The sequence below is a fragment of the Cyanistes caeruleus genome, chromosome 5 (assembly GCF_971803275.1).
Source record: "Cyanistes caeruleus chromosome 5, bCyaCae1.hap1.1, whole genome shotgun sequence".
Taxonomy (NCBI): Eukaryota; Metazoa; Chordata; class Aves; order Passeriformes; family Paridae; genus Cyanistes; species Cyanistes caeruleus.
The window spans coordinates 80,956,687-80,971,740 of record NC_141705.1 but is presented as its reverse complement, the minus strand read 5'-3'; the positions used below and the strand labels follow the sequence as shown (position 1 = coordinate 80,971,740).

Here is a 15,054-nt window from a genome sequence, read left to right as displayed (position 1 = left end):
CTGCTATCACTCTGAATAAAAGCAGCATGTTGATGAAATCTGAGGAGCATCCTGGAATGCATCCCAAAGGCCACTTTCCTTTCCAGGTATTCATCCTACCCTGGTCCCTGCAGCCTGGCATCAGCACTTTCACCCCACACACTTCACTCCCACAGGTGGCAGGGAGGAAGCACGTGGAACATCCAGCAGGGCTGGAGAATTCCAGACATGCAGGCAAGAGGCAGCAGCTGCCTGCAGAGCACCGAGCTCCGCACGAGGAACCGGCCGTATGGTTTTGTTTTTCTGAACATCAGATCGGATCCATGAAGGAAAGTGTGCTATGAAATGAGCCCAGCTGCTCTGCTGGTCGGCTGCTGATGTGCCAATCAGAGCTCTAACTGCACGCAATTCAGATTTTAAGTCGCCGTCACTGTTTAAAATTACTCCAAAAAAGGAGAGCCCATAGCAGCTCAAAGCATAACATTGATTTCTCTGCTTACGAACCAATTCCTGAATCAATTCATCTTAAAAATTGATAAATACTCATTTCTGGCAGTCATCAACTTTCTGTTCAAGAAATAGATAAAAATTGAGGCTCTTATAAATAGGTTCTTCCTGTTTAAGATCAAGACCATGCTAAAACATGCATTTTCTGTACCAGGTACGATACGTAAAATTCCTTTGCAGCTAATTTTGCTGTTTCCCTCTAGGTAGATTATAATTGTAAAGCCACAACTGATTTAAGTCATCTGCATGTGTCAAAATCTCACAACTGCCCTACATCTTTTCTCAGAAAAATAAAGATATGGCATTAGAGTTTTCTCTCCACAGCTTCAAATAGCGGATGGGAAAATACCTAATTTTTTAAGCAAGTAAAAAACGTATGCTGCCATCAATGAACTCAGGAATTGGAACACAACAATAGGACTGCTACAACCTCAGACCTGTGCTGAGCCACAAAATAAAAACCCCAACAGAGTTCAACTATTGTTACCAGTGAGTGGTGAATCAGTGCACTGTAGGTCAAAATAAACCCAAGGGATCATTATCTTTTGTTTAGCATGTGAAAAACGGCTTTACATTCAAAACAGTCATCTCTATAAATAGTTTTCAAGACTCTGCAATATTGTAGACAACATTTAAAATTAACTACATTTTTTTAAAATAACGATACATGTTGCTTGTTTTAAAAAGTTCTTCCTCCCTTACTTACCAAAATGAATTTTTAGAGTGAGCTAAGAGGTGGTGAGTCAAATTTTCTATTATACTGATGTATGTACATGTGTATGCATAAATTTCTTAAATAGAAATAGATATTTTTTAAACTTATGTGCTTCTTCTCTCCAAACCTGGTTACAAAGTTGGGGGAAAATGTAAAATGAAAGCCTCTGTCAGGAAAAAAACAAAAGAGTGGGGGAGGATGAATACATTGTAAAATAAGCTGAAATTAAGTTTTAGAAGCAACTTGGAAATAATTTCAGGCCAATTATTTAATAAGAAAGTACTTCCTCAGCTTAAATTGAAGCATATTATATGAGTGTCTTTGGAATCTAACCCGTGGGCCCAGATGAAAGCCAATGAAACAGCACAGGAAGGTTTGTCAAGTGACAAGTTTCAGCATCCAGTTTCACTGCAAAAGTTGAAGAGGGGACGGATGCAGAAGAGATTCTGGGGGGTGGGAAGGCAAAAGGATGTGTCTGAAGGAGGAACAGGTGTTCTGCTGAAAGAAGAGCTAGCCAAGCAAAAAAATTGGAGCACCAAATACACTTTCTTGATACTCTTTCAAATAGGACCTATTGAAAAATAAACTTGTTCTGGACAATGGTGACAGCAGACTTGTCTGAAGGGAGACACAGTTCACACTTGTCATGAGAGGAAAGCACTGAAGAGCCAGTTCTGCTGAGGAACCTGTGGGAGCCTCCACACTGCCCACTCCCTGTGCTGGGACTGCCCTTCTGGGGGCCTGGCAGTCAGACAGACCCACATCCATCCCACCTCCTGCCCAAAATGCTCACTCCAAGCAGGAGGATTCCCTCTGCAGCAGCCCACAGCCAACAAGGCTGAGCTTTGTGACTAAGTGGGAATACATGCTGAAAAGCAATGGATAAAACACAAAAGCAACAGAAACGTTTTTACATGACCAGTATGCATTTCTTATGATTGTAAAACTCTAATTTATAACTGGATGTTACATAACATGAAAAAATACCTCCAACAGTCTCTGAACAATTGCTGTACATCACCACCTGTTCAAGATGCCCAACACAACTAAAGCTGCTGTACCAGAGGTTAAGAACTTTTTCTTCACTGTAGTTGACCAGCCTTGATCAAGTTGTTCCATGGAACTCAAATATTTGGCTTCCAAAAAGACAGATGTCCCAAAGATCCCCACTATTTTGTTGGTTTATTCTAAGGAAGGGCTGAGGCTGTGAAGCTTAAAATGTAACTTTGTATATAGGTGTTAGTCTGAAGTAGCAGAGTTTACATAATTCAAGAGACCCAGACTCTACACTTAGCCAAGCACTCCCAGTGAATGGGACTGAACCACTTCCAGCAATCTGAAATCTTCTGAAGTTAAATACACAAATAATTTTGGATTACAATAGCAGCAGTTGCCGGAGGAGAGGTTTCCATGCCATTATCCCCAGGGAATTACATTTTTAAGTTGCCGTCAGAATCTGCTTTATCTTGTCATTGTTAATACACAACGAACTTCAATGTTGTGTTTAACAACTGGAACGGTCTCAGAATATTAGGTTGGAACTGACAACAAACAAAGGCTTTTCTCACAGTTGTCCCACATTAATGGTCAGGATTTATCACCAAAATGAAAACAGAGGCATGTAAGCATATTATAGTAAGAAGCCCATACATAGACAGGCTAACAAATCTAGGTATTGCCTAGTTATGGAGGAGACACATATTGCTCAGATGCACTGTTTGATATTGCATTTGCATTTATATGAACCCCTCACAAATGGATCTAACCCAATAATCTTCACACACCCTGCGAAAAAGAAGGAGGTACCACCAACCCTACTTTACAGAAACGTTTAATGACTTGCCCCAGGTCACACGGGAAATCTGCCGTGGCAAAGCAGAGAATGGCTCTCCTGGGATCTCTGAAATCCCATCTCAATATTCTGGCCGCACTGCCACCCGTCCTCAGCCATACTTAATACGACTAAATTACTGATGGCAACAAATAGCAGAATCTGACTTTCAGATGAGCTGATTTGTACAATGAGTCAATCCATAACTTTTGTCTCCTCCAGACACTTAGATCGATGGGCTGTATGCCCAGCACGTTATAATAACCCTGAAAAGCTTTTGGCTCAGCCTGCAAACACATTAGCATTAACTTAAATCTGCTGCTTTGTTTACTATACGAGATATCTGCTTGTGCTCTATGCCCAAGCGAAACCAATTAAAGAGATCCAAATACCAAAAAGCCCACAGAGCAGTACAAGACTAAAGCTACCCATGGACATAAAATTTACCCAGCTTTAGATGGTATTTATTCCTCCAAAGCATTATGGCCTGACAGTCACGTTTTTCTTTTCCAGTCATGGACTTGTCATGATTTACATTCGGAACCTTCCCCAAAAAGCGATTCAGAAAGCGTTGGAAACTGGCTCCCCTCCCACTGCTTCCGAAATGGATTAACGCGACTCCGGCCTTGGATCCAAAAGACTACAAATTACAGCGAAGCCACCCCCGATTTAAGCTGTTGGAGAGCACGACAGGAAAATCACCAAAAATTCTGCTCTTTCAGCTCTTTAAACCCATTCATTACAGAGTCCACAGGGCCACATAGGTATCAGAGTAAATCACTCGGTGGGAGAGGACATCAGCCAGTAACAAGAGGCTTTTCTTATTTCCTCAGACGTACAAATGTAGCAGGGCCAGGAAGGGTGTAATTGCTCTCAGAACACCCAAGCAGCATTTGAAGTGATAATTTATTGACCATATCAGTGTAGCTTAGTGCACAGAATGAAAAGACAAGTCGAGGATTGTATCCGGACCACTGAAATGCCCACAGCTTGCCAGGGTAGGCAGACTGATGCAAGCCAACAAAATAATCTGGCAAAACCCTAAAGCAGACTTAGAATAAAACCATACTTAGCTTTTTACTGGGTTTTAGCAAAATAAGAGAAAGGTAAGACTTGAATTTCATTTATAAATATTTAGAAACAAGTTCAGGAAAGGTTGAATCCGAGTCCCTAATTATCCAAATGGGCAGCAAGGGAGCTGATCCAAAAATCTATTCGGGTTGGCAGGGTGCTTTTTTATCAATCACAGTGGTCACTAGATGAAGCCCTGGAATACCAGTGCTAACCTCACTAGCACTGGCTTAGCCTTTAACTCAAGCAATAATCACCATCCAGTGCCAACCTCTGCGTGGCTCTGCCCTTCTGTAAGCACAGACGCTGGAATTCACATTGATACACAAGGCACCAAAGTCAAACAGAACGGGCAAAAAAACTTGTTAAAAGCGTTTCCTTGCCCTTCCGTACCAGCCCACTCTTCCATCTTGCGCTACCAAAAAAAAAAAAAGTCAAGGTTTCTGAGTGAAAAGTGCAACAGATTCACAAACACTCTGCAGCAGCTACAACATCCTACTCTCCAGTAACACCTCCACAAACCTCAAGCCCATTTTGCAGAAAACATGAGGAAAGCAAACAGCAACAGGGGAATTTCACAGACACGACCCCATCCACATACAGTGACTCATGGATGCTTAAGCATGTTCCTGGAATGGATTTTCCCTCTTAAACACCCTAACAAAAACAAAAATAGAGTAAAATAACTAAGACTTAAATGGGAAAGATGAATTAACATCTCTGGGATCTCCTTTTTCTCCTCACCTGTGTGGAAAGATAGGAAGCTGAAAGCAAAAGCAAAGGTTAAATCAATCTGTCTTTTGAAGAGGTGACACACCCAAATGCCTTAGTCAAGGCTCCATCCTTGGCTCCTGCACAGTCAGAATCTGTTCACTGCTGCCAATGGAGCCTGGAAATCGTTTGGTGGAGCTGCAGACAGGAGCAGCCTCTACATTCAGCTGTTCAGTATCAGAAACGCTAACTAGTGTTGCTTTATTCTATCATGAGGGAAAATTAAATAGGAAACGAGGATTTAATGTGCACGTCTGACAGTCGGGCTTCTCGACGAGAAAGAGGGAAGGGAGGAAAGCTCAGGAACTGAGAACATTTTGCTTCCCCTGAGCCCTCATTCATTCAAAGAGAAGAATCAGAAACCCTGACAATCTCCTCTAGCAGCCCCCTTCCATCACATCGAAGGGAAAATTTTTCAAGACAGCTCTTTACAGAGAATACAGACAAAATTGACAAATCTCCCTCTGCCTCTTCCCTTTCGGAATGATGATCTTTCTCAGCCGAGGACTGCAGAAAGGCAGAGTTTGCACGGCTGAGGCAAGCCCCACTTCCATGCAGCTCTTCCACAAATGCAGCAAGAGCACCTGTGACTACCAGCGTTACGCGGCTGAGAGACGGCACCCAAAATCCTCTCTGCACCTAGCGATACAAACGGGGGCTTCCTACCCCATCCCCTCATCTGCCTGACGTGTTGCTTTGGCAAAAGGCAGACTTCCTGCCTCTGCTGGAAAAAAATAAATTTCGACTATCCCTGTCTGATATTTACATTTTAATAGTTCCATACACAGGACAAGCTCTGCGGCTGCCATCGACAAATACCGATGGGAAACAGGAAAACCGCAAAACCCCACCACCCAAGCCACAGCCACGAAACACGACAACCCTTGCACGGGCTCTTGGATGGACAGCGACCCCGGGTAACTTACTGACGGGTGTATTCCCTCCTCAGCGCCGGGTTCCTGCGAGCCGCCCGTCACAGCGCCGGTGCTGCCGCAAGCCGCGGGCGCTGCCCGCCGCCCCCCGCCTGTCACAGCCGAGCGGGGAGCCCTCCCTCTCCCGCTCCGTCCAAGCTGGCTCACGCCAGATCTGGAGCACGGGCAGGCAGGACGGCACGGAGCCCGCTGCTGCCCCCGCCGGGCGGTGGCGACAGGCGGGACAGCCGTGGGGGCGGCCCCGGCCCCGCGCCGCCCCTCGCCGGCTCCCCGCTGGAACCCGCGCCCGCAGCGGCGGAGGAACCTGCGTGGGCAGCCTCCGGCTCGGCTCCCACGGGGGGCGGGACAGGGGAGCCACAGCCCCTGACAGACTACGCGCACACACCGCTCTGTTTGGTTCCCCCACGCCCCCTCTTCCCCCGGCAATGCGCAGAGGGTACACCTGGGGCCGGGGCTGGCGAGTGATGGCTAAGCCAAGCACAGGAGCCGTGCCGGGAGCAGGGACAAGGGGAAACTGAGCAAAGCAGCTGCTTTCAAACAGCTTTGCTGAGCCACGACGAGGCCAGCAAACAGGGCTGGTTTGGTCTAAAGACATCTAATTTTGCTTTACTGCCGCATTATGATGTACTTCTGAGATTACAGCCAGGCTAAAATAATCATGGAATCGCTGAATGGATTGGGTTGGAAGGGATCTTAAAGGTATCTCCTTCCAACACCCCTGCCATGAGCAAGGACATTTGCCACCGGACCAGGCTTGTCTGAGCCCTGACCAACCCGGCCTTGGACACTTCTAGAGATGGGGCAGCCATAGCTTCCCCAGGCAACCTGGTCCTCGCTCTGGCCCCAGCCAGGGCCTCAGCACCCTCACAAGCAAGAAGTTCTTCCTAATATCCAATATAACTCTGCCCTCTGTCTGGTCACTCCATGCCCTTGTGACAAGTCTCTCTCCAGCTCTCTTGGAGCTCCTTGAGGTAGTGGAAGGTCTCCCCAGAGCATTCTCTACTCCAGGCTGAACAACCTGCTTGAGGTTGTGCATAGCTGGAGTATGAAATTAAGCATAAACCAGTAGTCCAGGGAACATCCAAAGGCAAAACCCTGGGAAAGGAGCAGCTGAGAGAACTAGGGACAGAAGGAAAGGCATGTCATGGCAGAGAGCAGACAGCATGTCAGCACCTCCCGTGAAATGCAGCACAAGACAGGCCCCTGCTTCAACAGCTCCACGTGGCTTCGCTCCACATGCTGACTCATGTGGTCTGACACCTTCAGCCGCATGGGCCGTGCAAAGCCCAGAACGCAGCAGCACTCAGAAATTACCAGTGGTTCAAAAATGACAGGTAACATCCCATTCTCCTTCTAGTCTATCATCACTTGGGCATAGAATGGACAAAGTTTGGTGCTTTTACAATATTAGGGCTTCCTCGGTGCAATAAGGGGAACTTATTGTTGCCAGGTATTTTCCGTAGCTGTGCACTTTGCCAAAAAAACAATTAAGCATACAAAATCTTGTAGTATAAACTCATGGATATTGAAGCCTCAATTGTTTCAGCCACATAAGGTTTGGTAATTTTAGTAAGAAAATATTAACCCACACATCAAGAAACACAAGACAATCTTTGATGTGCTGCAAAAATCAGGAGATTTGGGTTAAAGAGAACAAGAAATATGAAGAAATGCAAAAATAGAAAAAAGCTACTCTGTGAAGCTGTACACATTAGCTCTTCTCAGTGCTGTCTGAAACCAATACTGAGAGAGATTTAACAGCTCTCAATACTCCCATTAACACTGTAAATGAAGTTTAAAAAAATAAAATCCAGCATAACAATCTTACCAGATCTCTTTCTGTGCATTCCCTCCCCCCTTCAAATTAATTTTGTTACGCTTCCACATCACTGATATAAAATGACTGATGTGACCTCCAACATCACTCTGAGACCAAAGCAAGCAGTGGCACTCTGAATCCTGCAGCACAAAACACACGCCAAGAGCAACATGAAGGAAGCCGGGAATAAAGCAAGCTAGGAAATTGCTGCATTGAAATATGTGACATAAAACATTCATTTGTTTTTCCCCATTTCTTCTTCTCATTTTCCAGATAGATCTAAGTTCTTTCATTCATAGAGAATGCAATCGATAATGCTTTTAGCTCTGTGTAAAGAGCTCGGCATAATACTGCACCCACTTCAAATCTAACCCCTTCTGGAATTACACAGGAGCAAATCCCAAGTGTAAAAGAAACTCTGGAGCAGGCCCAGCACAGCCATAAAGGATGGTTGGTTATTAATTAAATACACATACATACACAGGCATTGGAGCTTTGGATGGTGAAAGCAGCAACATTTCAATGAACTGGGTGTCAAAGCAGCTCTTAGGGGGAGTGGGTCATTTCGCTAATTAAAGCTGTTCTTCCGTGTTTCATTTTCTGACATCTGAACAGTCCGGTTGCCTTGCCACAGGCAGAATGCCACTGAGCTCAAGCCAGAGGCTGGTCACTTGTGACTCAGCTCAAATTAAAAACACACAAATAAAAAGCTCAACCGACAGGTTACTATCCAAAGATGCATCCATATCCACTGAGCTTCAGAATGTTTGGTCCAACATGGAATTAAATCTATCTTTCTTACATCACAACTCAACTAACAAGAAGGAGTGGCCAAAACAACCTGTCATCAACCAGCAGAACAAGGAGTTCTCTCCTGCTAGGAATGTTTCAAGGGTTTCACCATTAAATAAGTTCTCTGCACAGCAACAGGCTATGAAGAAAATCATTCTCTCCAGCATCAATCCCTTCAGAACTAAGTTCACAAAGGCCAGCTGTGAGAAAAGCCCTTCACAGGCTGTCTCCTGAACCACAAAAGCAAAGACCTAAAGGATGTCCTCCCAGGCAGAGCAAGACACAGAGCAGCGGCTGCCAAATGCAATTAGCCCAAGGCTACACAACAGCTTTGGACTAGTGGACACCAGAGCCTTGTCTGTGTCAAAGGCAGCATGGTTAATTGGGGGTTTTTAAGTTGTATTCTCCATGGCAGTTACTTCACGAGGGTAACAGCAACAGGGAGCTTGGAGATCCCTCTCAAAAGGAACTGCTCCTGAAAGGATGGACTAGAAATGTTACGGAAGCAGATCATATTCCTCCCAGGGGAGGCTCCACCTGCAGGGAGGGCAAGACAATATCTGCCCATGGACTTGGGTCTCACCTTGGATATCCATCACTAACCCCAAACCAAATTCCACAAAATCACTTTGACTGAGGAATGGGAAAAGCAAAGAAAAAGGGGAGCACTTATGTCCTTGACTTCTGCTTCCAAAACCTAGGAGTTTTGAATGGAAACCCATCAGGAAACCTCATGTGGCCAAACTAGCAAGTGAATGATGCTGGGGAGTCACTTTTTGCTTCAAAGGGTGACGTAAACAATTGCTTTACACTCTTTCCATTTTTCTTCACTGTTGTTTGCTTTCCTTTTCCTTCCCCTCAAAGCCTTACTGGCAAGGGCATCTAACTTCATTTGCAGAGTAGGCAAAAGGAAGCTCCCTGGTATTTGTTCATTTCCAGCATTACGTCTTCCTAATTAAATTTCTGCGCATCTCTGTTCAGTGTTAGGGCCACTGGTGAGGGAGGTGTCTCCTGCAGTTCAGCCACCAGCGTGAGCCAACCTAAGGCTTTTTTCCAAAGCTCACGACAGGAACAAGCAGCTTTCCAACCAGCCTGACAATTCCCTGGGGAGCTGAAACCACAACAGGCAGCTTCTGTCAGCATTCCCAGACGTGACCACACTGTAATCTTTACACAAGGACAGAACCACAGAGTGGATCTACTCTACAGTATCCAGCAAAACTTAGATTCCAATTTTTCCCCTAAGAGAAACTGTAGTCTTATCACATCAATTCATCCTACAGCCTGTGGAAATCAGAGCTACAGCGTTCACTCGCCAAGATAACAAAACTTGCTATAAAGCACAAACTTGGAAAAATCACATTTTTGCTAATTGACTACAACTTTTCCTCAGGCTTTCACCTACCCCCAAGGGATGCTTACTATCTTCTGGGATTAAACTCATGGCAGAAGCCTTTGGAGTGTGCCAAGAGCTGCTTACTCTTGCACATAGGCCATTCTCAAACCAAATTTATTGAAAATACTTTTCCCACTGCACCTGAAGGATGGCTGGGAAACAGTGTTTGGAGGAAAATGAGCAGAGCCTGAAGTCAAAGAGTAAGATGCTGGCAGGAGACAGTGCGAACACAGAGGATTTTTAATAGTGTCTCCTTTTTCCACTTGAAAATAAAGAGAGTTCTGGGTATTGAGATACACCCCCTAGGCCTACAGATGAATCCGGACTTTTAAACAAAGGCTTCTTGTTAAACAGCAACAAGTAAAAATAAAAACAACCTTAGCACACAATATATTTTAATGGAACTGTCCTTGACGTGCAACATGAAGGCAAACTCTTTTCCTGACAGCCTGACTCAGTCTAATGGACTAGGAGGCTGCAGTTTTTCCACTCCTCCTAATGACTTGTTGCAATGGAGATGAGTGCTCTGCGTACAGCAATGCCATCTTCTGGCACAGTTCCTGTGAGAAAGGCCACTTGCTGAATACCACTAGAAGAAAGCTCCTGTTTTGGGAAAACAGAAACTCAGACTCCACAATAAATCTCAAGTATTTCCCCTCTCCACTGCACTTGCTGTTGGGCTCTAATTGTTCGAGGGCGTGGAGCGAGGCAGTGGGAGCACACACAGTGTGTGGCTGTAGGAGCCAAGGACAGCGCTGAGGGAAAGCATTTACAGGCTCAAAACAGGGATGAGTTCAAAGCCCATCGATGGAGGAGTCTGGCAGGAAGGGCAGGCACGCACCCAGAGCCAGCTTTCCATATTCCTGGGAAAATGAGCAAACGTTTCACACGTCTGACATCATAACTTCCGTATTCCCGGACAGATAATCGATATTAAGCAACGGCAAAGATTGAAAACACGTGGTATTTACACTGAGGAAATAAACATGGGCTGGCATTCCATGACTTCCTCACCATTCTCACTTGCTGAACAATCTCCATTTGGCCTATGGAGGTGTAATAGGACAGCCTTAGGATAAGATTTCCTGCTAAATTCAATGCCTATGCTTCTTTCTTTTCCCCCAAAGTTTCCAAGATTCATGATACAAGTATGCATTGAGAGTACAGACTTAAAACTCAGAAAATCAGGTCTTAAGTAGTTCTAGACTGAAATAATACCTGAGAAGAAACAACACTGGAATTCCTAACTACTGTGTCATTTGATACCAAAAAATTCCTCCCTGGGAAGCAGATACACTGCAGAGGTGCTAACCTGTCATGCTCAGCCAAAACAGCCCATGCTCCGCTGCTTCTGAGATACCCACAGCAGTAAGATGATGACCAGACAATTGCAGTTGATTCCTTTGCCTCTCTGACATTTTCATGCTGCAACTCATACAAAAATCCCCAAAAAAATACTTTGCAACACCCATGAAAGATCAATTGCATTTTCAATTAACCAATGAAAAAAAATAATTAAAGGAACTGGGTTTTATGACTGAAATCAGCCACTCTGGCTCTTGGATATTTATTTTAAAAAGTTCCCCCTTCACATATCTATTTAATAAAAGAAAGGCATATTTTAAATGCTCACACTTCCATGCATGAGAAAGATATTTTGGGCTGTAATTTGTTGACAGTCGGACAAAGCTGAAAGTGTTTTACTTGCATTTCCAATTGCTTTGATGCCTTCCACTGTTTTTCCTTTGCTTCTTGCCCACTGTCAGTTTTGTTTACCTCTTCTCTCACCCCTGCATCTTTCAATTCCCATAAAAAGGGGGCTTCCCCAACTTCCCTGTACAGCAATTATTCTCTTTTGCTTTTGCTCTAAGTCTCTGAGAAGAGTACCGCCTTCCTCAACACTTGCAATTTACATCTCAACAAGTTGTTTGTACAAAAAAAGCAACTAGAAAACATTTATGTTTGAGAAAAGTTTATCAGTTACTTTTTAGAGAAGAATTTCATAGGTTTTGGACTAGAAAGAAATACGTGATAAGTGCCACCCAGTTTTCAGAGCCCTTCAAGTCCTAGATTTCTGCCTTATGCTGGTGAACAACTAAACTGGCTGTCACATCAAAGGTGTCAATTTTTCAAGCCCTAACCTTTGAATCTGAGTTTCCAGTGCTGTTGCTCACAAAGCCAGGTTTGTTTTAGTATCAGTTTTAAAGAACAGCCACTTGGGCAAACCAGACTGTCTGAATCTGTCAGCATCTTGGCCTGGCATAACTCGAGGCTGTGCCCTGAAAAAACTCCTTCCATTCCACACTGCTAAAGCATTAGAAGCAAATAAGAGGAAGAAATGCAGCTTTGCAGCCATCAGAATTGCTCTAGGAAATGCCTGAGTTATTTGAACAACATTAAAGTTGCAACATGAGTCGCATCTTAAGAAAATGCGTATGGGAAATGTCTGACTGAAATGAATTCTTAGGTGACTAATGAAGAGAAAGCTCCAAGAAAACTGCTTCCCATAAGAAGTTGTGTCTAGATGATCTTATTCCCATAGACTCCCATTAGACTAAGGTCAACAATTAGAGATAAGATCCGTTCTCTCAGCAATTCTTGCTGGTTGATAATAATTTGCTATCAGAAATTCTGTGTCTCATCTTTCACAATTTTAAATATGTGCAGAGGAAAATGCTTTGATCAGGCTCTCTGCTGACATTTTGGCAGAAAGAAGGGATGCACGTATGGAGGCCTGGCCTATGGTTCAAGTGCATTTTCAAAGACTGTTTTGATTTATCTGGTAAACCATTCTATAAAAAAAAATCAGCCAGGCAGGCACCTCCAAGAAAACAACACTAATACTGGAAATACTCTTGGTTAAATAGAACTTACCCTCTGGACAGATTTACATAACCACCCCTAACACTGGCCCAACATATGGAGTAAACAGAAGTCACTCAAAACATGAGGTTGAGGAGCTGACACAGTCAGGTTTGGGTTTAAAGGCCCTCTCAGCCAAGCACCCTGTTTATTTCCCTCTCTGTGGGGGATGCCAGTCATTCAAAATAATATTGCTTGGGACTTGCTGCCCAAATTCTCAGTCACTGTCTAATTTTGCTTTTTAAGAGAATTTGAACGCTCATGTTCTGTGATCATCAAGCAATATGGAAAATAACACAGTTATGTCTAGAAAATACACAAAAGCTGCAGAATCATCAGTACTCCCAACAGGGCAATGGATATGAAAACGGTGCTATTGACATCTTGGGAGCTGCAGATTTATTCTCCTTACAAAGCTACAAATTACTAGCTTAAAGCTACTCCAGTATCTCAGTTATTTATGCATTAATACGTATGACATCAGGATGAAAAGCTCATTTTATCCATCTTACCATTCCATCTCACCTTGATGTTAACCACGCTTCCAACACAACTGTGGCTGCAAGCAGTTGATAATCCAGCAGGGCAATTCCAGAGGCAAGGATGCAAGCTGTTGTGCCTGGGTAAAGATGTTTGAAAGCAAAAGCAATATCCTTACCTCAGCTCTAGCAGCATTCCTCCATGTGAGCAAACAGCAGGCTGCCTGACAGGCTTTTGCAGAGACATGTGAAATCAAGATCTGGTCTCTAATAGGTAAAAATTTACCCTCTGACAAGATAAAAAAAGTACCAACAATGAAGAACACATTGCTAATTTCAAGATCTCATTATCTGAGAGTTCTTTCCATATGGGTTTATTAACAGGTCCAACCTTTTCTGGCTCGGGCAAACCTACAGTAAACAGAGACTTCCAATACCCAACCTATGAAAAAGCTTAGGAAATAGAAATCAAATTGAATTAAAAAGCACTTAGGGCCAAATGTACTAATTCTACAGCTCATCAGCTGAACACGGTGGGTTTTTTTCCTACTGGGTTATCTTTTTGGAGGCTGTCCAACTACACAAACCAGGCAATCTTGCCCATGTGCCTACAAGGCTTTTCACCCAGAGCAGAGGTTTAACTCCAGGTTTTTAAGTGCTCTTGCAAAGGAAGGACTGAGGAAGGCACAGAGGACAGCATGATACACAAACACATTCGTACGCAGGATATCTGAAAAGCGTACGCTGTTCAAATATTTGGCTAGTTATATGACTTTTCTTCTAAAGTTCAAGCATCTGGGTAAACACAAACATTTCCCATGTCTACTGGTGGCCAAATTCCTCATGAACAATCCCAACAATGTAAATTTGGAGTCGGAAGTGAAATGTTTGTCGTGTCAGCTAATACACAGCAGCAACAGTGTTTGTGTCTGGCAACCAAGTCAAACAGTGGGCTCTGATGGCAGCACCAAGGCTGGTGGTTGCTTTGTTTGTTTTTACAGTTGAAGGGTTTTTTCCCCCCATATTCGGAGTAACACCTGAATTACACAGAAATAACCGGTCTTGAATCCCTGCACTTTGCAAATCAAGTAAACCAAAGCAAGGCAACTCTGCAGAGCTTACATTTGGGGTCACAGATGGTGCAGCTGCAGCTCCACACCACGTTTCAGAGCTGGTTTGACACTGTTCTCTTTGGAGAAAGAGCTCGGTGCCAGCTGAGCACTTGTCAGGTAAAACAGGATTAATGGATGTTCCTTCCTCAAGAAAGCGAGACATGAGTGTTCATGGCAGGGAATCATGATGGATGACAACTCATCTCAAAAACCTGAGACAGACTTCTTCATTGTTTTTACTTTTTTTTTAACTGACATAGATGCTGATCTGCCCTTTAAAAACTGTCTTCTGTTACGTCTGGTATTGTGGTTAATACAGACAAATTAAAAGCTGCCTATATCAAGACACAAGTAAGTTTACCTGCAACTTTTCATTTAAGACTTAGAGAAGGGAAGACTCCCATCTTTCCTGATACCTTGTTTCCAACTGTTGCAGCCACCAGTGTAAAATTTTCACATGACTTTTCCAGCTTTACAGCAGAGTAACTTTTCAATCTAACGACTAGAGCAATAAAAAGGTAAATAAAATTAAAATAAAAATGCAACCAATACGTCTAGATGTAGATGCAACACTGCTTTCACCTTTGCCAGGATCCTTAATGGAGATATTTATTTACTAGCAGGAGATAAAATTTTACAGGTTTTACATCCACGGGACAGATGGAAAACCAACACAAAATGCCAAGTGCATACCCTTGTCAAGCATGTGTCTGTTAGAAGAGAAGGATTTCTCCAAACATGTACTGATTTCTATATGAAAGTTTATGATCTTCTAAATTTGATACTCA

At 43.7% G+C, this 15,054-nt stretch overlaps 1 protein-coding gene across 16 annotated transcripts in view; it reads right to left on the bottom strand.

Annotated features, from left to right (window-relative positions):
* Positions 1-15,054, bottom strand: part of ANK2 (ankyrin 2) — a 273,471-nt gene that overhangs the window by 245,923 nt on the left and 12,494 nt on the right. For 7 of the 16 annotated variants that reach the window (XM_086890732.1, XM_086890708.1, XM_086890716.1 and 4 more), the window contains exon 1: positions 5,801-6,031. The exons of 1 other annotated variant lie outside the window; for it this stretch is intronic. The gene's annotated coding sequence lies outside the window, so the exon portion shown is untranslated. Of the gene's footprint in view, positions 1-5,800; positions 6,050-15,054 lie in introns of those variants that run through there. 8 more of the 16 variants (XM_086890736.1, XM_086890713.1, XM_086890719.1 and 5 more) reach the window with 4 other exon arrangements.